Consider the following 19,835-nt stretch of genomic DNA (forward strand, 5'->3'; position numbering starts at 1 on the left):
AACCACAATCCTGTTTATTTTCAAAACCCCTAAGACTTAGATGGATATTAACTCCCAAAAGATTAGGATAATACAGACATCACAACACGCTCCCTCTCGCCACCATGGAGAGAAACCGAAGTAACGTAACCCTCTAAATCTACTTCGATTCTCCTCGCGCCTGTGTTTAATAGGTGGAAGTGACTGAAATAAGGAAACGAGTGTCTCTGTAAATAGCCTGTGGCCATACATACCAGTTATTGATTGTTGAACTCTTAGTTAGTTGGGGGGGGGGGGTTTGTTGCCCCAAATGATCTCTTAATCACTTCATAATGAGTTCAGACCTTCCGCATCATTGATTAGCCAGCCAGGCTGAGAGTGGAGCAAATCAGCCCCATTGCTTCCCGTCCTTCTCGCCGGTAGAGGAGAAACTACATGTTCTACACAACGAGACGCAATAAATGTGTGTATCTGCAGAGATTCTGCCGTTATAGTGTGTTTAACTGACTGCATACATCTTTACTTTTATATAAAGTCGTTCCTAACATTGAAACCCAACCACCCTGTGCTGCGGAGTCAGATGTTCCATTTCTTAATCTTTTATACTGTTGGGTATTTTGATTGTCACGAGAGATTTTGTGTATTTAATTTATTTGATATCTGCTTTCTTTAGATAACAAACAAAGGGAATGGACTTCTCACCTGGGTAGAGTCACCTAAGGTGCATACATTTCAAGATTACAAATACAGGTTGTGTTAGTCTGTGGTGGGAAGTCGTCCGGTTATGTTGGATTTGTTGGACTTGCATCAGTATTTTCTCTCCATCTTTGGTGCTTTTACCTACAAACATGTTTGTGAAATGCATTTTTTATAAAGTACAGAACATGTAAATGGGTAGCGTTGGTAACGTTCACCTCCAATGCAGCATCGCCTATTTCCGTCATCTCCGTCTTCATAGCTAAGTGCTTGTTGCTGTGGGTTTTCTCTGCTCGTTTCTTAGAGATTGGCTCTCAATCAAGTGGTGTAGGCGGCACCATAACGTCCTCTTCCTCGCTTTTTTCAATTTGTGTACTTTTCGTTTCTGTTTAGTGGAGTTATTTCCGTTGCCCGTTCAGCCACGGTGGCTATCACAGCTCGTACTAACAGCCCAGTTACTCTCCTATTTCCTCCAAACAAACGGTTGTTGTTGCTGTAGGAAATGCAACCCATCCATCTTTGTGCCAGAGGTTATTTCCCTGGAAAGACCTCGCAGACACCCAGGGCCTCCCACCATCTCACTCTGATTTGGTGTACACTTTGAAAAGGAGCGTTTGGCACGGCAGACATTCGTCTTGTTTTCAGCACAAGAAGTGTCGTTCCCGACAGACGCAGGTCTGTTGAAAATCTCCCTTTTTTTTATTATTGGATGCTTTGTCCTCACATGACGTGTTTTTGGCTGCATGTCATGAGTAAAACAACAACTTGCTTTGGTGACACAGATTGAAATCTCACAACTGATGGAATGATGAAATTGAGAGAAAACAAGGTTGATCCAGACAAGATAGAGAAACGGGTTGGCTTCATTTAAATTGGCTGACGATGGCTGAGAATCTGCCGTCGGCCTCGTGTGTATTTTGGCACATTCTGTTTTTCGACTGTTTGTTAGCATGTTGTGTGAATGCAAGGGATTTGGGCACACTTCTCTTCCAGACTTTACATTTAGGTTTGATCTCGGAGTCGGTCTGCACTCCTTAGTTTCTGCTTTGTGCAATTTTAAGATGAGAAAACTTTACTTTGAGGTTTTAATGCAGGAAATGAAGGCTGTGTGAATGAACAGCTGTCGAGTTATGATCTGCTGAAGTTCAGACTACAATTGAAGCTGCGAGAAATTATTTTCATTATAAATGGATGGATGGCTTTTGCTTTCCGTTGTTCGGTCTGTGAAATGTCAATAACGATGACACATTTCTATAACGGGTTTCTAAAGTGCCGTGCGAGGTTTCTTGTTTTGATTGACCTGGCGCTGCAACAATAATCGATCGACAGAAAATTAATCTGCAACTATTTTATTGTAAATCAATGTTAATGTTTTCATACACAAGTGCAAAGAAGATGCAGGACATCAATTATGAAATGAAGCATTAGCTGCAGCACTAGTCTGACCTGTAGTGTACAGATTAGTGAAATGTATGAATGAAGGGGAATCATTAGAATTACTGTTTCTAATTGTGCGACGTGTCCAAGAGTGAAATCCATCAGAAGTGCACTGATTGAACATCGTGCGAAGTCTTTTTAAAGTCACATCTTGGCTAAAGCAATTAGGCTGACTGCATTGGGGGGGGGAGGGGGGGTCTGCTGCTGCTGCTTAGTTACTATAGAAGTAATTCTGATTTATGATCATGTCTCATTGTTGCTTATTGGAGTTTTAAAAAATGAGAATTTGTATGGCCCTGAAACGTGAAATGAAGCAGGAAATTAAAAACCAAAGACGGGCCATTTATTTTCTGTCCTCTTCGTCTAAATCTGCTGCCTTCACACAGTAAAGCGCCATCGTGTCCCATTGCTACTCCGCACACGCTCAGAAGGTGACAGCTATTCACGTATTTAATTTATTTAACTGTTCAGAGAAAATATGCTTTTTCTTTATTACACGTTATTGCACATCTTCTGAAAACTAAATGGGCTCTCGTCTCGGTCGTGGAATGTGACGCGCGCTCCTTCAGCGGGGAACCCGACTGCATCTCATTTCCAAACTTTCCCGAAATAGCAGAGCCTGTTTGACCTCGTTCTTTAAAAAGTTGACCAAGTCCCGTCGGTGTCTGCACTGTGCACAACTTGAAAGTACCGCATGGAGTTTGAGTCTCCGAGCTCTAGTTTTAGGTAAAAGGTTCATTGATGGTTTACGGATTAGCGACTCTCCTTCTCCCGCAGGCTCTTTATCAGATTTCTTATGCATGCACCCTGCGCTCTGCAGATATGAATTGTGGCTGATTTTCCACAAACACTCTGCATACCCCCGTGCTTAAATCTGGAATGTGTTAAATTTAGAATATGCAGCAGTGCCTTTTCTTTAAAGCTTTAACTCTGAATCCCCGTGCGTGCGAAGTGTTTCACCTGGGTGCACTGCACTCGGGGGTGGATTCTGGCTGTATATAAGCTATACTTTAGCTTTCACGTTATTATTTGTGTATATTTTAGTGGTCACCATATGTGCAGTGGATGTTTGGCTTGGCCATGTTGTAAGATAAGTCTGCACGCCTACACTTGGTCATTTTCCTCCATTTCTTAGAACTCGGGCTTATTTCCATCGAATCAAGGCTATTTTTAAACCGCTCTTTGGGGAGAGAGCGCAGGGGTTTATCGGGGGGTTTCAGTTAGTGTCATATGAATCCAAACTGGGCAGTGGTCCACAGTGAGTAAAACACACTTCCCCCCACCCCTACAGTGCCTGAACTTGTGTGTGTGTGTGTGTGTGTGTGTGTGTGTGTGTGTGTGTGTGTGTGTGTGTGTGTGTGTGTGTGAACCATGTGTTGGCTCACGCCTGCAGCTGTGTCTGTGTGAGGGTGCATGCTTGTGGTCAGGAGCAAAATAATTAATTCTTCATGGGCGGCATCATGAAGCTTTTCTTGAACGGTTCAGCATTGATGTAAACAAGTCTCAATCTAATTTTAGGATATTTAATGATTATTTTTAGCGATGCTAATTATATTTTCTTTCCGACCTATCGTTAACTAGTTAACCCACAAGATTAGTGCTTTGCGTGCAGAGATGGAAACGATAACCGATGCACAAAATCCATCATTTATCGACAGCTGCAGTGTCTGCTCAAATAGAGCAACAGAGTCCCTGGTTCATGGGCTGACCTTTAATAAGGTGCACCAACTATTCTCATTTTAGTGTCCAGTTTGGTGTTTAACTGTTTAAACAGTTCATTCTTAACATCCCTAATTATTTTACTAGTAATTTATTATTATGAGTTTTATTATTAATATTTGTGGTTTTAGTATTATATTATTAGTATTATTTGTTTGAGTATTTTTGATATTTTTATTCTTATTATTATTATTTGTAGTATTATCATTAGTTTTGGTATTATTAGTTTTATTAGTTGTATTATTATTATTTGTAGTATTATTATTTGTAGTATGTTTATTATTATTAGTTGTGGTGTTATTAATTTTATTATTTGTATTATTATTTTTGGTATTAGTTTTATTATTATTATTATTATTATTATTATTTGTAGTATTATTATTATTATTTGTAGTATTATTATTTTTAGTATTATTTGTAGTATTATTATTTTTGGTATTAGTTTTATTAATATTTGTATTATTATTTTTAGTATTATTATTTTTAATAATCTGTCAAAACTGGTGTGAATAATATTCATCACAATATCCGAGAGGTTAAGGTCACATCTTCGAGTTCCTAGTTCTGACCAAAATATTAAGATATTTAATTTACAATGATGATCAGACAAAAGCAAAAGCTGGAACCTGAATAATAAATGACTAAATACTTTATTTCTTGTTTATTGACTAATCTGTTAATCGACTTATCGTTTCAGCACTAAAGCTAACCTTGTAAAACACTTTACATAACAAGCAATTTGAACATTGTAGTCATACACCTGTTATTAAAACATAAATTGATCTGACTCTTCCCCTGATGGATATATACAGCAGTTCTGTTATTGAAAGCACCCTGAATCAAAGTGAGAGTTTCCTGCAGGATTCTGTGTCCCGGTGCATATGTGTGTATATCTCTGTCTTTATGTTGTCATATACAGAAAGTTTCCACATCTGATGATACATATTGGCAGTTTGTTGTTGTGGTTCAAATATCCACAGTGTTCACAAGTCAGAAATCTGTATCAGAATCAAACGATGCTCCAAACATGAGCACAATCTCAGAGTAATCGCTTATGATGTGTGTGTGTGTGTGTGTGTGTGTGTGTGTGTGTGTGTGTGTGTGTGTGTGTGTGTGTGTGTGTGTGTGTGGTCATGTGGATGACTGCTCGCGCCTGGAAAACATGTTCATTAATTTACTCCGAAGTTGTAAATTTATTTCCACCAAGAGAGACACAAACACCTCCCACTCAGTCACACGTGTCACTTCCCTGGTCCAGCCAATGGATCCTTGTCGGCTGTTTGTTCTCTCTTCATTGCTTTCCTGCCTCAACCATCTCTTCTCCCGGAGACGTTTGTGGTGACTGACTGCATCAGAACCAACTGCGAGTAAACAAAGCATCCACTTCCAAACCACGCTATTACTTTAATGTCACAACTCAATGACAGGTGGCTGGGAGAAAGTAATGAGGGGGCAACACTTTCACTCTTAGGCTGACGGTTGCCCTGCAGCAAGTCTTAGTCTTCAGCGGCGTGGGCCTGTTGCTACAGGTATCCAGAGGATTTACATGTCAGGAGGTCCAGTTTGAAGGCTTTCAGACACAAAGACAAAGCACAGCTGTTAATACTCTGTCGAGGCAGGCTTGTACAACTCTGTATTATCTTCATGAGAGTAGGGCTGGAAGATGTTTCTCACCAAATACCTCAATATGGATGTTTCCACAAAATATTTGCCATATTACGATATCCAAGCTCTGTTTGAATCATGATATCGATGTACATCAATATATTGTCCAGCCCTACATGACTGCAGTAATCTTTTACGACATGTTGATGCTTGCAAGGTAAACTGTAAAATCCTACAAGCTTCAAAGAATTCACCTAGTATGCACTCGTGCACGTACTTCCTTAACCGATGGTGCAGTTGCTCATAAGCATTCTCCACACAACCGCTAATCACTGTCATTTCATTCTTAAGAATGTAAGTATGCCATTATCTTCTGATTGCTTGCCACATTCCCGCTCCATAGACGCTCTCTCCTCCTCTCTGCAACATTACAGCCAGGTACAACGCGGCAGCTTCCCCGCTGAGAGGCTGCAGCTCTCGCTGGTCCGTGGTGCATGTAGTGGCCTTCACAGTGTGTTGCTCTGTGCTGTGGAAAAAGTTTTGCTCAGACTACATTTTCTTTTCTTTTTTTGCTGGAGGTTGCAAAAATAGGTTTGAGAGCAAACATGCACTCAGTGGCCACTTCATTAGGAATTGTATTATTATTATTATTATTATTAACTATTCAGTAGCTATGCCATTAATTCTGCCTTTTACCACGTGTATCATTTGTTGACATTGTCAGGGAAATGTGTAATTATATGTTCATTACAGAGGTTACAGTTGGTACTGGACTGCATTATATTGAGCGGTATTTACAGTATTATTATTTTTATTATATGCATCAGGATATTGGAAACACCTGCATATAATGTAGACCACCTTTATCTATGACCTTAATGTATATGCTCAAGCATACTAGTGAATCTTTACCAAGCTAATAAAGTGGCCACTAAGTGTAGCCTGCATTGTAACTTCATGGAAGAACAATTTGATCATAATACGTAATATTTAGATGTTATTTAAAATGTACATACAGTATAGTTGTAACTGCGAGTTGTCAATACATGTGCAGAAATATGTAAAATCCCTTTAGAGCACCTCACGCTTCTTTGGAAAGCCAGCGTCAAATCAAGCTTTCACTTGTTTAAAGGCGTCACAGTTGAATTTAAGTTTCTGCATTACTGGCATGTCAGAAAAAGATGTGGAATTACATTTAATCAAATCTCTTGTGCGAGGTTCATTGACTGTCTAATGGAAATCATGAATCATTCAACCGGCACCGGCTCTCCCACCAGGATCTGGCGCACTTCCTGCAGAGCGCTCCACTGCCACTGTTTGCCGCTCGGCAGTCAAAGCGCCTCTGATGTGAAAATTAAACACGTGAAAGGGAGAGAGAGAGACCGCTCTGTGCCCAACATGTGTGGGAGACACAGGTCAGTTGCTGGGACGAGGCGGTCCATTCACCAGGAAGATCTTTTTAATTAGGCTATGTTCTTTTAATTAACCAGCCGGCATAATGTCTGTGTCCATTTGTCACCCCTGCTTTGCTCAGGTGGAGCTGGGTGAATATACCCTCCTTTGTCTCCTCGCGGTTCCAGAGGTCCCCGCTTCCTATTATATTTCCTCATTCACTGAAATGTATTTTTTCTTCTCCTCTTTTAGATTAGCATGATAATACCCCACGGAGGGGAGGGAAAGTAGTGAAGAGCTATTGCGAGACTGCTCATCAGATTCACTGTGTGCAAGGCCGTGGTTATTATCACACTGAATGCACCATCAGTTAAACTAACGGCCTGAATTCCGACATTTATCTCCAATATCATAGACCGACTGTCAATTGCATCGGGAGCACAATGGCAAATTATGGGTTATGTCTTGCTCCTTGGAGTCTGGATCTTTCCCCCGAGTAATTATGCTATGCTAATTTTGCCCCCTCATGCTCTTCCCTTGTCAGAAACCAGGCTTCCCAACTGTTCGGGTGTCACAGAGTTGGGTGAAATGAAATATGGGTGAATAAATGTGTTGTTTGCATACAAGTGGCACCCACAAAACTAGAGCACATGGTGTGTTTTCTCCCTTCAGCTCTGGGGCTTTGAGGAGGGGGGGGGGAAGGCTCAGCTGGAGCTTGTAGCTGTGTTTCCAGAGACGGGGTCGGATGCAGGTCAGGCCACCTTGAACTCCTCAGCTGGATTTATTGTGTCGAAGGTGGACAGGGTCAGGTCGCGCTGCTCCCCTCCCCTCCACCTCAACACGAGGACTTTGTTAGTGTCGGACACGGAGCAGACACTGGCAGCACAGACAAATCCCTGTCACGCTCAATGAGGTGAATCCTGCCGGGGGCAGAGGTCATGTGTTTGCATCCCTGTTGCATGACCTGAATACTGATTGATTTTTCTTGCGTGGGTGTGCAAGGGAGGGGTGGCCCTGCCCGGTGACTGTAGGGAGGCGTCAAGTCACTTAGCCCTACCCCATGTGGCGATGTGGAGTGAGAGGATGTGATATACAAAGGAAGGGGAAGGATACCGAGTCGCAACATGCCTGACTCCTCTGCTCGACTGTGCACCTCAGCGGGTGTGTGTTTTCACTTTCCCTGAAACAAGACACTAGACCACATGTTTTCCTTTTAATAGACAGCTGAGTGGAGAAAGGGCAGGAGTGTGGTCGGTTTGCCAGATGATCTCTGCTTGTTGTTGCCTTCAGTGAAAGACCGAAGAGGCCACACTCCCCAGTTCTGCTGCTAGATTTATTAGTTGTTGTTCAAAAACTGCATGATGGCCATTGACAATTCTATAAACCATCCACTTAGAGCTGTAAGTGTTTTACAGGTGACTTTACAGGTTTTAAACTGTTTGTATTCACAAGAGAAAAAAGAGGACGGTTGTAAAATCATTACCTTCAAGTCCCTTTAAATATCCATCCCAGTTTACAGCTGACCTGAAATCAAACTAGTACATTTTTACTGTACAATGAAGGATTATGAACAACATTTCGGGTGCACTCTCTGTTACCTCCAAATAAAATGGTTTATAGTCTGGCTAACCTGTTTGTTTACAACCTTTTAAGATTCTCTGAATGCTCGTGTTTCTTTCCCCGTCTGACTGCATTGAAGTGAAGTTACTTTGCTGTATAAAATGTGATCATATCCACTGAACGTAATATTTACTGCCATTTATTTCTCCCCATGAAAATGTATGGTGCATTGAACTTCAACTTAATTGTCTTCTTCCAGGGTCATTGCTTGACTAAGCCACTCAAATATAAAAGACTGTTTCCTGAATATTGCTCAGAGGTTTGACTTCTCTCACAACTGCTGACATATCCTTGTATTTGAGCAGCGATCTCGGGCTCATATGGGAATCATTTTTGATGAGTTTCCAGAGGACAACTGTAATTACAAATACAAAGTTTGTCCTTTTCCAGTATCTGCAATGGCAGGATGCCATTTAAATGTCTCTTATATCCTCAAGTAAACCAGGCTAAGGTCACAAATAAGAATTATCCCTTTCAGGGTGGCGGCGATATTTGAATGTGACTTGTTTCTGCCTAAATGAGCACTAATTTCTCTAACCCCCTGAATAAAGATATTTGCAAGTCTGATCCAGTCTCGACTGAATCCATAACATTCCTAAAATGCTATGTTTGGTTGATCAAGTTGTTGATCTAAGGCTTCAAGCTTTAAAAGCTTACCTCTCAGCACATACTGTATTTTGGACCATGCTCCCTCGCAGCACTGAAATATATATTTGGTTATCAAACCAAAAAAGAAGCCGGGTAGCTTTGTCTTGGTTACAGATTGATGTCATGGATATCTATTAAACTGATTGAACAAAAAAAGAAAACACAAGAAAACTACTCTGAGATATTATATTAAAACTATTTCAATTTCTATATCTCAAGCAACCAGTGGGAAAAAGACCCATGGTGACGAGGTAATATTCCCGAGGGCACAGAATGAATTGTTTAAGGATGGCTTAGAACGAAAAAGAAGAAATACGAGCTAATAAGAAAAGTAGCAAGGAAGAAGCTTCTGTAAAGTGGCTGACCAGTGTAACGTAATGTTCATGAGCTTTGGATGATCTCAAGAAGCTTCTAACGCTGATCCTCAGACCAGATAAGGCTCCCTGGAGTTTTGATCTGGGATAATGAAGGACTAAATCTTCCTACAGTGGGCTTAGTTGATTAATGAAACTGCTGCCAGGGTAGTATTAACAAGGAGGAGAAGTCTGGGCAGGAGTGCAGGGTGAGATTGTTTGAAGATATATTTCCCTCCAGCCCTCTATTTGCCATGCAAACTCCACCCAGGTGGTACTTTTAGTGTCTTTTAAATAAACAGTTATTAGCAAGTTCTGCTCGACAAAGGGCTAATCATTCCTGCATTCCTCTGAACACGTGTATTCTTGCGTTGTTATTGGGAGCTATCGTAAGCAGAGAGGTTGTGGAATCATCTCCCATCCCACCGTCTTGTATCCCTTTTTACCGAATCAATAAGAGTTATTCCACAAGTGTGAGCTTACATTACATTTAGCAGACGCTCTTATCCAGAGTGACTTGCATTGAACGGGGACAGTCTCCCTGGAGCAGCTCAGGGTTAAGTACCTTGCTCAGGGGTACACTGGCGGCAGCCTGGTAGTGAACTCCCGACCTTCTAGTGTTTTGTTTGGACGGCGTACCATTAGACCACTAGGCCTTCACCACCCTACCCAAGCAAGCAAACGAGCGAAAACATCCGGTCCAATGATTCAGAGGCCAAGCTTTTACTCAGTTGTGGTTCCAAGTTGTGGTTTTGGAATTATTCACATGAAGGACAGTGTTCATGCCTTTCCTCGGGGGTTTAGTCCGAGCCCGAGCCAACACTGTAAAATGTAATCCTCCCCCCAGTCACGCCTGTTTTTTAACGTGGCAGTTTTAATTTACTGTTTGCAACTTTCATCACACAATGGTATTGACTCATGAGGTAGTGTTGTGTCTCCTCCAAGGGTTTAACCGTCCCTTGTCGCGTACTCTCTACCTGCTAAACTGCAAGTGGATGATGATGCAAGACATGTCGGCACGACTCTAGCAGATGGCCAGCTGATCGACGTCACTGAAACCCTTTTTGTTTCTGCTATAAAGCACAAACGCACTCAGCTAAATGGATCAAGATGCATTTAGGGGCAATTTGTAGTCTGGGAACTTTAAGTGCTTGGAGATAGTCTGGAATCTCTTGTTGATCCTCAGCTGGAATTTGTTTTCCACAAAGCCTTATCTGCATGTTTGATGTTTTGTGTTTTTCCAAGGCAGTACTGTAAGTTCAGAGCTGTTAGAGTTCCTACAAATGGTGAGAACAGACTCTTGTCCATCAACATTTTCCTCTACACCACTGAAATAAGAAAATAATGATCGTATACATGACCCAGTATAGGATATTGAACACAGCAGCCGTACTCTCTATCCAGGGCTTGCTGTCCTTTTGTCAAAACTTGAGAGCATGGAGGAGAAAATAAGCTAGCGAGCTGGCTTTGCCTTAACCTTAACTGAACCATCTTCAGCATGTGGCTGCCAGCTGGTGTGCTTGCTAATCCAGTGGATGCTGCCTCTGCAAATCTTCCTGGGCTCTGATACTTGAAATGTGTCGGGCTTGAGGTCAAAACTTCCATCATTTGTCAGAATTAGTCTTTGTGGAGGTCAGGATCCAACTAGGTCATTCGTTTCATAGCAGGGCTGCGCGGTATGACCAGAAATGTCATATATACTTATATACTGAAGGCTGTGGGTTCTATAGGGTTTGCTATTTAAAGGAATCCGATTGCATGATTTTAATCGTGCTAGCAGCAACATTGTAAAATTAAATAAGGAATTTTAACATTGCTTCCTTTTTCAAAACAAAATATTTTAAGCTAGTTGTATAAACTTACCACAGGTCTGTTGTAGAAACGTGAGACTGTAGCTCCACTTCCAGCTTTTGGCCCCAGCAAGACACACCTGGAATCCAGTGTTTTAATCATTGCTGTGAACCCGACTGTCTCACCTGTCCGTAGCGGGATCCTGTCCCTGCATAGTTCGATTGTTATTGTGTTTATAATGTCCCTCCGCCGCTTGCTTCTCCTGTCTTTTGCAGTGCCTCGAGCAAATGTCTCTTTAAGTGACGTCTGACCCTTTTGGCGTCACTGTGTCACTGGCCCTACTCATTGAATCTGACGACCGTAACGCTAATCGCACTCTTTGTATTCCAGCACATGGCTTCTGCTCAGGGTGACATTTATTTTCAGAAAACACAGATTGTCTCTTGGGCACAATTTCTTCTGGTGCCTCTCCAGTCTCTCTCTTCATCCTGCATCTCTCTCTTCTGTTCTTGAATGTGAAGAAGGGACGGAGCCTCTCCCAGCTGTTAACACACTGTTAAGCTAGCTCGCAGCAATAACGTTACCCAGCATGCCATTCTGCGGTGTAAATATACAGTTATTAGTGTTACATATTGTTGTGCGCCATTGTGTTTTAGTCTGTTAAAGAGAGTTAATTGTGTTATAACCATGAGTGAGAAGGGTACCTAGATAATAGAGGTCCCCTTCCCTATACACTCTCAACTTGCCATGACATTTTTACGGTATGGTGGTATATGACTCATTCATACCGTACTGGTTTTAATTGACACCATTACATCATGTCTTAATAAGGCTCAAGGCTTAATAGCAGATTGTCACTCTCTTCAGATGTATGGAAAAGCTGCACAGAAAGAAATATTTTCCAGAACAATGCCTAGGTTAATGATTCTCTAAAATTACAGTACAATTGTGCCTATTGTGATGACTTTCACAATTTTAATTTGGCACAAACCCCTCTGAGAATACGCGTGAGATTGAACCTCTGATTGCATTTTTATGCTTAATGTTCAATTGAAAACTAATCAGCAGTGACTTTATGGAGCAGGAAATGAAATGCATTTGCTATATGTTGAGGAGACGATTGCTTATCAAGCCTTGTGAGGTAGTCACTTATGCAGAAATTCACCAGCTTGCAAATTAAATGTTTTTTTGTGAAATCATATGAAGCTTAGATTAAGTTTTGAGGACTGGAAAGGTGAATACATTTGAGAAGATTGCCTGAGCAAATTGTGAGCGGAGAGATGCCATCAGATTCAGATTCTCTTGGTTTTGTCAAAAAACATTGTTCACTTATTGTGAACAAACTGTTGTCGTACAAACGTCACCAACCACGTCTCCCCGAGCGTGCAAAGCAACACTTTTATGTCACATTTTGGCGTTTGATGTAAATAGTATAACCAGTATTAATAGTCTGTCATTATAATTCACAGTTTGGAGTTCTTTGAAGAAAGAGACTGTGTGATTGCACTGCAAGCGGTCCTGCCTTTATTATGTCACAGACAGAGATGTAATAGTGATTTATTTCTCCTTCACAGATACACTGACAGCTGCTGGCAGCCTGCACCAACCTGCTGTACTTACCTGCTTGGCGGATCACCGTTTGAAAACTAAGGTACAGCACAAATGCGGTTTCTTTCTGAATTGGATCTTGTGTAATACAAAGTTCCGATCTTTCAAAGCCACTATTTAGATTGTCACATTACATCCAATCCAGAGTGTGGTCTACATTCAGGAGACAGCCACAGAGACCACTTAATTAATGGATGCTTTGTGGAAATACAGCTTCTGAAGCAGCTTTTTAAATTGGATATCGTCTACTCAATTACTCATCTACTAATTTTAATCAAATGTCAGGAATGAGCTTTTCAGTATTTGGCATACTTTTACTTTCTAGTTTTTCTCCAACCAAGGTCAAACTCAGCTGACTGATTATAACACGTATGTATCGCAATGAATTGGCCAAATTAGAGTAGCAGCATCACTGTGCTCACGGTTCATTCGTGTGTTGTATTGTTGTGTAAAACACTTTCACGAGGTACAATCTTTTGAACACACTACTTGCTGCCAGTTGGAGCAGTTGTGGTTATTTCACATGAAAGACTTCTGTATTTGTATTTGGGTTCCTGTCTGAGCTCTCTCCACTGGTGTGAAGTTGGCGACGCTCAGTGGATGACAGTTGATGAGGATTGGGGTGGTCTGCTTATGTTGCCAGGTTACCGTCAATCACAATGATCGATCCACAGAGTCCTGATGGATCGGATTAGTTGAGTTTGATTAAACTCTTAATGAATCATTCCTAAAGGTGTTTTTTCTCCTGAAGTTTAACTTTAAGTGCTGCTCATTAATTCAGGATTATTTAGAGTTGTAGAGAAATGCTTGCGGTTTGAAGACACGCTCTCACGGGGAACACGCTGTATTATATTTCCTGAGGAACAAGTATCGGGAAGGAAACTGGTCTCGGATTACTTTGCTCTACAGTGTATTTGGTATCTCTGAACTCGTAGTAGCTGCTGCCTGCCTCTTATTCTACATTGTAAATCCACTGTTACATACTCTGTACATGCTTTATGCAGGGTGCAATATGCTGCACAGATTGTAAAGTTCAAGACAAACTTGTGATTTTGGGCTACATAAATAAAGTTGACTACTTAGAACATTGATTAATCTGTTGATACTTTGCGTACTGATGAAGCGTACACACCTGTTTGAGGTTTTCCAGGGAGGTGAGCTCTGTGGTGAAGGTGTCAGGTAGACGAAGTGGAAACGAATGCAAAATTGCGTCTGAAATCTGTCGAATCACTGAGAAGCTGTAGTGTCTGGCCTGGCATTTCCCCCGGTGAGCTTGAATGTGGACAGTAGAGGACGGGGCCGATGACAGGACGCCTCATGGGATGGCTGGAAACAGATGGCTGGCCAGATGCAGGACTGCTTTGACCTTGAAGGCATCTGAAGGTAAAACCTGCAGAAACGTCTGAAAAACAAGTGACGAAAGACAATAAAGCAGTGCGAACAAGTCAGACAGTTCTAAGCTAATGTATTTATTGGTAGGTGTATAACATGTCGGAAAATAGTTTCAAATTTACAAAGACGATAATCAATTACGGAAGTTGTTACTGATGATTCTTCTGTCATCAACACGTTTATTAGAACATAGGCGAAGAGTTGTCAGACCTGATCATTTAAAGTGTTTCAGAGAACCTTTTAGACATGCCTCTACAGGTTTGCACCTCACTGTGTGTGTGTGTGTGTGTGTGTGTGTGTGTGTGTGTTGTATTTATTTATTGTGTTGGATGACATTGACAGATCTAATTTGACTACAAGAAATCTCCTGATTAAATGTGACAAAAGTACTTGAACACTTGTCCAGGCTGCGTTTTCTGCTGGATTGTTTACGTTGAAGGGAAGTTTTCCGCGATGACTGGACAGTGAACTTTTGTCGATACTGTAAGAGATACATTCCTCACACGATTCAGGCGGCAGACTGTGAAGCGAACGCCACCAGCAGCCCAATGTTGTACAGGCCTCTGGGGCTTTGAACGCAGCAAAGGGAGAGCCATGATCAGTGCTGGGAACTGGATGGTGTGGTGGGGGGCTGTGAGAAAAAGGAGGAGATGGAGGAGGGTGGCAGGTGTCAGGCGTATAATTGGGGTGAGGAGATCTCTGGGGTGGATAGAGGGAAGCTTTATTAAGACCGCTCAAGTCTGATATGCTTGCACGGCCGCCTAGTTCCTCCTCGCACACCCACGCCTACAGGCCAATCTCCCATTTCCACAAGAGACTCTGCAACAACAAAGGGATGAAGGGCAAAGTCCTCAAGCTCCTTTCAGTCACAGATAAGAAAAAAGACCCCATTACTTGAAAAGCACTGATGAGGGCGGGGGGCGGGGGGGGGGGGGGTAGCAGTGTATGGATGAGCCTTTATTCTCAAGGTCTATTGTTTCTGTTTCCTCACTGGTGAGATACATTGCTATTACTTATTGATAGTGCTGTTGTACTGTATCTTGAGATGCTGTAGATATTGTGAATCAGTCGCACTTCAATGAGACACGCCAGCAAGTCGTTCAACAGGCCACCATAAGTGGAAGCCACTCCCTGCATCCACTTACGCTTTGTAATATAAGATACTAGAGAGGCCTCGTCTGTTTGCTTAAAATAATACAGATTTTTGCAGTCGCCATTCCAGTGACTCATATAGACCGTGTGCACATGAGCACATTTGCTTTTATTATATTTTGGTTGAGAGCCAGCAAATGCATCGCTTGAAAATGTATTGAGAGCAGAACATTTATAAAATATTTACAGCCCAAAGTGTAGGCAAATATTTGAGCTGAGAACGGATAAAAGCAGAATGATCTCTCTTGTTCTGCCTCACAAGGGAAAACAAAGTTTCCAGGGTGACTTCCACCGTAACTGATCGTATCAAGTCTGATGGTAAGATTAGGAGCTTAACTGCTTATGTCCCCCCCCACTCTGTGACCATTGAAATGTTACTTTTGATCAATGAAGTTACCGTATCAATAATTGAAACCTTTTTGTGGGAGCGTGCCTCCTTGACTTTGGCGTCCTGAGACTGTCTGCCAGCCCACAAAAGAGACACAACAGAGATTTTGAGTTGAAGCGGGAGGCGGTTATGGGGAGAATTAGTGACCCCCTTCAGTTCTCGTCTGTAAATTGGTTTCTGCAGAACTCATGAAAAAGGGGCTGGAGGTCTGTTCTCGGCTTCTTTTAGTAGCTTGTTAATCCCCCACAGCTCTGGCCGGAGGGAGAGCTGCTTGCACATACACAGCCCTTGTGGAAATGGCGCGACTCCTCCTCCAGCCGTCTTCCGTCCTCTTTTCACTCTGTCCTGCAGGGCTTGGCTAATCCTCTGCCTGGTCATGGTGGGGAGATTGCAGGCTTTTTCAAAGCCCTTTGCTGGCTGGACTTCAAAGTTACAGGGATACAGAGACTTGAGGAGGTGGGAGAAAATGAGGTCCACCTAGAGCAAAGACTGTGAGGGCTTCGCCTCAGCTTTTTCTTTTCATTCCTGAAGTGACATCAAAAAAAATGTGCGGTCTCAAGGGGAAGGCTTTATTGATCACAAAGACAGGGCTGTGGAGTCTTTGAAGAACACTTGGCGTAATGGATGCAGACGTGTGTGTTTAGCTGTGAATTTGCTTTTGTTTTATTGTTTCATAAAAACAACAAGATGGTATACTATATATATGTATAACTATAAATAACATTAAACACCAACGAGATGCTACACATGGAGCCTAAGCATGACTCGTGATAAAGACACAAACGGCTTACATAGTTTTTCTTTCGGTTTCCAATGTTTAAACACTAACAGATCTTTTCTTTTTACTATTTGTTTTACAAACTGCTGCCAAAATCCACAGTGCAGCGAGAAGTTGGTTATTAGTCTGACACATTCCTCCACTGTCAGGGCGGTTCATTCACTGAGAGAAAACGGATCCTTAGATCCTAAGCTCTCCTCTCTACCTTTTGTTTGGGACGAATCTTATCGAGGTCTCATCAGTCGAACATTATTCAACTGGATTTCAAGATTTGTCGTTAAACTCGTCTTGTGTTAGAGATTCAGCATCGACATCGATCTGGAGTCCTTATTATATTCTCAGATCTGAGTAATATTAGAGCGAGTGCATGCCAAACGAAGAAAACTCTGTGTTGCACCAGCAGCGTGCTGAACATGCTCTGCAAAGTGAAAAAGCAACTTAATTAGCATGTAAGGGTTTGTTTCATTTTAATGGTTTCTAAAGACACGGACCACATGTTGTGAGCTTCAGTTCCACCTGAGGCGTGCCGTAATGTAATGCACTAAACTGCTGCCGCACTGGCTGTGACACAACGCTCATGAAGGTAATTTAACATCATGCGTCAAAAATTGTTTTTCTCTTCTAAGTCATAACTCCGTCAAACACGCAGACGCATGACTCACTCTGAGTAAATCACAAACGTCCATGAATCCATTTCAAAGTCATAGAAAAAAGACGTTTTTAAGGAACTACATACTTGATATGAACTTCACCTGAACATCTCTGGATTAAGCATCCATATGCTTTTTTAATTTGTGTTAAGAGGCAGTTTTGCCCAGAGTGTCTCTTTTTATACATTTAAGTGCCTCTAACAAAGTGTCTTTATTGCTTTCACAAGGTTCACTCCTCTAAGGTCTTGATTACAATGAAGCATGATTGCAAATGTCTCGGCGCTTGGAACTTTTCGTTCCACTTATTCTACAGATACATGTGCGTGTGCGACGCGGTAATTACTTTAAGTGTTATCCTGGGGATTGGGATTAGCCTTTACATTATTCCCCTTGACGCTCAGAAAGTGAGCAGTCGATATGTGGACACTCAGTCAGACCTTTATATTTATACACACACACACATACACACACACACACACACACACACACACACACACACACACACACACACACACAGTGGAATGTGTGTGTGTGAGATGTCAATAAGCCGGTTAAAGCTTCACCCTGGGGTGACCCTTCGTAAAGGTTAGTTAGCTTTAGCTCAACGAGGAGGATTTTGTCATTAACTACGGCGTTCTTACGAGCAGCTGTGATTGAGTTTGATCTTATTCCATTCAACTTATGTCATTAGTGCCGCTTACTTAAAGTGGAGATGATATCAGTGCTTTGGGTGCAATCAGACCCGCTGTTGACTTACTTTGTTCTGCTCTGTAGCAGAAAAGTTTACGTCTCTGGAACCACTGACCAGCGGCTTGTAAACAAAAGTTGCACAAACTGCCTCTGAGCAAAATCTTAGAAACGACTTTGATGTACTTCTTTAATTCTCTGGGCGGGTTTGTAACGGATAAAAATGGAATCGGGGCTTCAAATAGATTGGGTGATTTTCATGAAGCACTTTAAGTTTTCAATTGATTTTAATTGTTTAGTTTTTCAGTTACAGTGATGGAAGATGGAGAAAGGCAGAAAACTCTGATCAATGATTATCTGACTAATGAGCACCGGTGGAGTTTCTTTATCACTTCATGTTGCAGCAGAGCAGACAAGAATAGTGACGCAAGAAGTCCATTTATAAGATTAATCCAGAGTTACTTTGGTAGTTTATTAATCGTGTAAATCACTACAAACATTTAGTGATTCCAGCTTCTGAAATGTGAGGATCTGATGTTTGCATGTCGTGTGATCGACTGAATATCTCTTGGTTTTTGAATTGTTGATTAAACAGATTTTTAATGGACTTTTTTTCACTAATTTCTGACATTTTATTTGCAAATTAATGGAGAAATAATTGGTAGATTAATCAATAATAAGTTGCAGCCCTACAACAGATCGTTGAGTATTTCCTGTGATCTCCTCGCCCACAGTGAAGTGTGTGTGTGTGTGTGTGTGTGTGTGTGTGTGTGGCAGAAGCTGTTGGGATGACGGACAGACCTTTCCCCCCCCCCTCATACAGCCGTAAGAAAGAGCCATGCTGATTTTATTGCAAACTTATTTTTACCACCCACCTCCACAATTTCTCTCTCTGAAAGTTATTTGGTTGATTTGAACGTTTTCGCTTCCGTTGAGATTTTCTTTATTGCCAATATCACGTTACGACTGCTGCAGAGCACACTGCTGTTTATCTGAGAGGCTCTTATTTTTTTATAATTGATGTTCACAAATTCCCTAGGTGAGGCATTAAGGAATATTGCTGTATTAATTGCCAACGTATGCCATTTAAACGGGTAATTGCAAGCTGTTTGCCCGACTGCAAATGGGCTCAGCATGGGTTTAATAGAGCTTGTTTATTGAGGTGCTGGTTGCTGACAAATTAAGATGCTTAAATGAATGCCCTCTGCTTTTAGGGAATCAACTTATCTTTTTCTGATTGTTGCAGGTATTTCTGTCACAGGGATGTGTGTGTGTGTGTGCAGGTGTGTGTGCAGTAACTACAGCTACAATGACATACAGTGCAGGCGTGACGTCTCGCATTAATTTAAAGAGGATATTGAACATATTTGAATGTAATTCTGTGTGCTACATGGATGGTACTCATTACAAATCCCAATATTGATAACTTGCAAATTAAAAATAATTTAGATTTCTTATCAAACAGCTCAATGTTTTCGTATCTTCTTTGGCGCTGCAGACATGCATGAAGTCTGGCACGTCCTGGTTTTTACCCAGAGGCGAGAGTTCAGCAGTTTGATAGTAAAACATCCCATCAAATAGCTTTTAAAGGATTTAAATATATGGTAATACACCAGCCTTGTGGGGCTTCTTCCCCAGTAAAGGTGTATATTTATATCCATATCAACCTATTAATAACCTCCTAGTTCATGTCTGCTCTTGCAGTGGATGCAATTATCTTGATGCCTTTCTTTCCTCCAGAGCAGTTTGACTTGAATTTAGCATCCCCTTTATCATGACCCCCCCCCCCCCCCAGCCCGTAACTCTGTACCGTGTGACCCATGATGGATGACTCTCCATTGTAGCAGACACAGGTGGACACGTTCACTAAATCTCCATCGTGCCCCAAGAACCCCCTCCCTCCCACCTTAATATCGACCGTATCGTACCTCTGCATGTTT

At 41.7% G+C, this 19,835-nt stretch overlaps 1 protein-coding gene across 1 annotated transcript in view; it reads left to right on the forward strand.

Annotated features, from left to right (window-relative positions):
- The window catches only part of sema6cb (semaphorin 6Cb), a 111,646-nt gene that overhangs the window by 4,924 nt on the left and 86,887 nt on the right, over positions 1–19,835 (forward strand). Inside the window, exon 2 of the mRNA XM_029451084.1 lies at positions 12,815–12,891. The gene's annotated coding sequence lies outside the window, so the exon portion shown is untranslated. The remainder of the gene's footprint in view (positions 1–12,814; positions 12,892–19,835) is intronic.

Source organism: Cottoperca gobio, chromosome 16 (genome assembly GCF_900634415.1).
Source record: "Cottoperca gobio chromosome 16, fCotGob3.1, whole genome shotgun sequence".
NCBI classification, from domain to species: domain Eukaryota; kingdom Metazoa; phylum Chordata; class Actinopteri; order Perciformes; family Bovichtidae; genus Cottoperca; species Cottoperca gobio.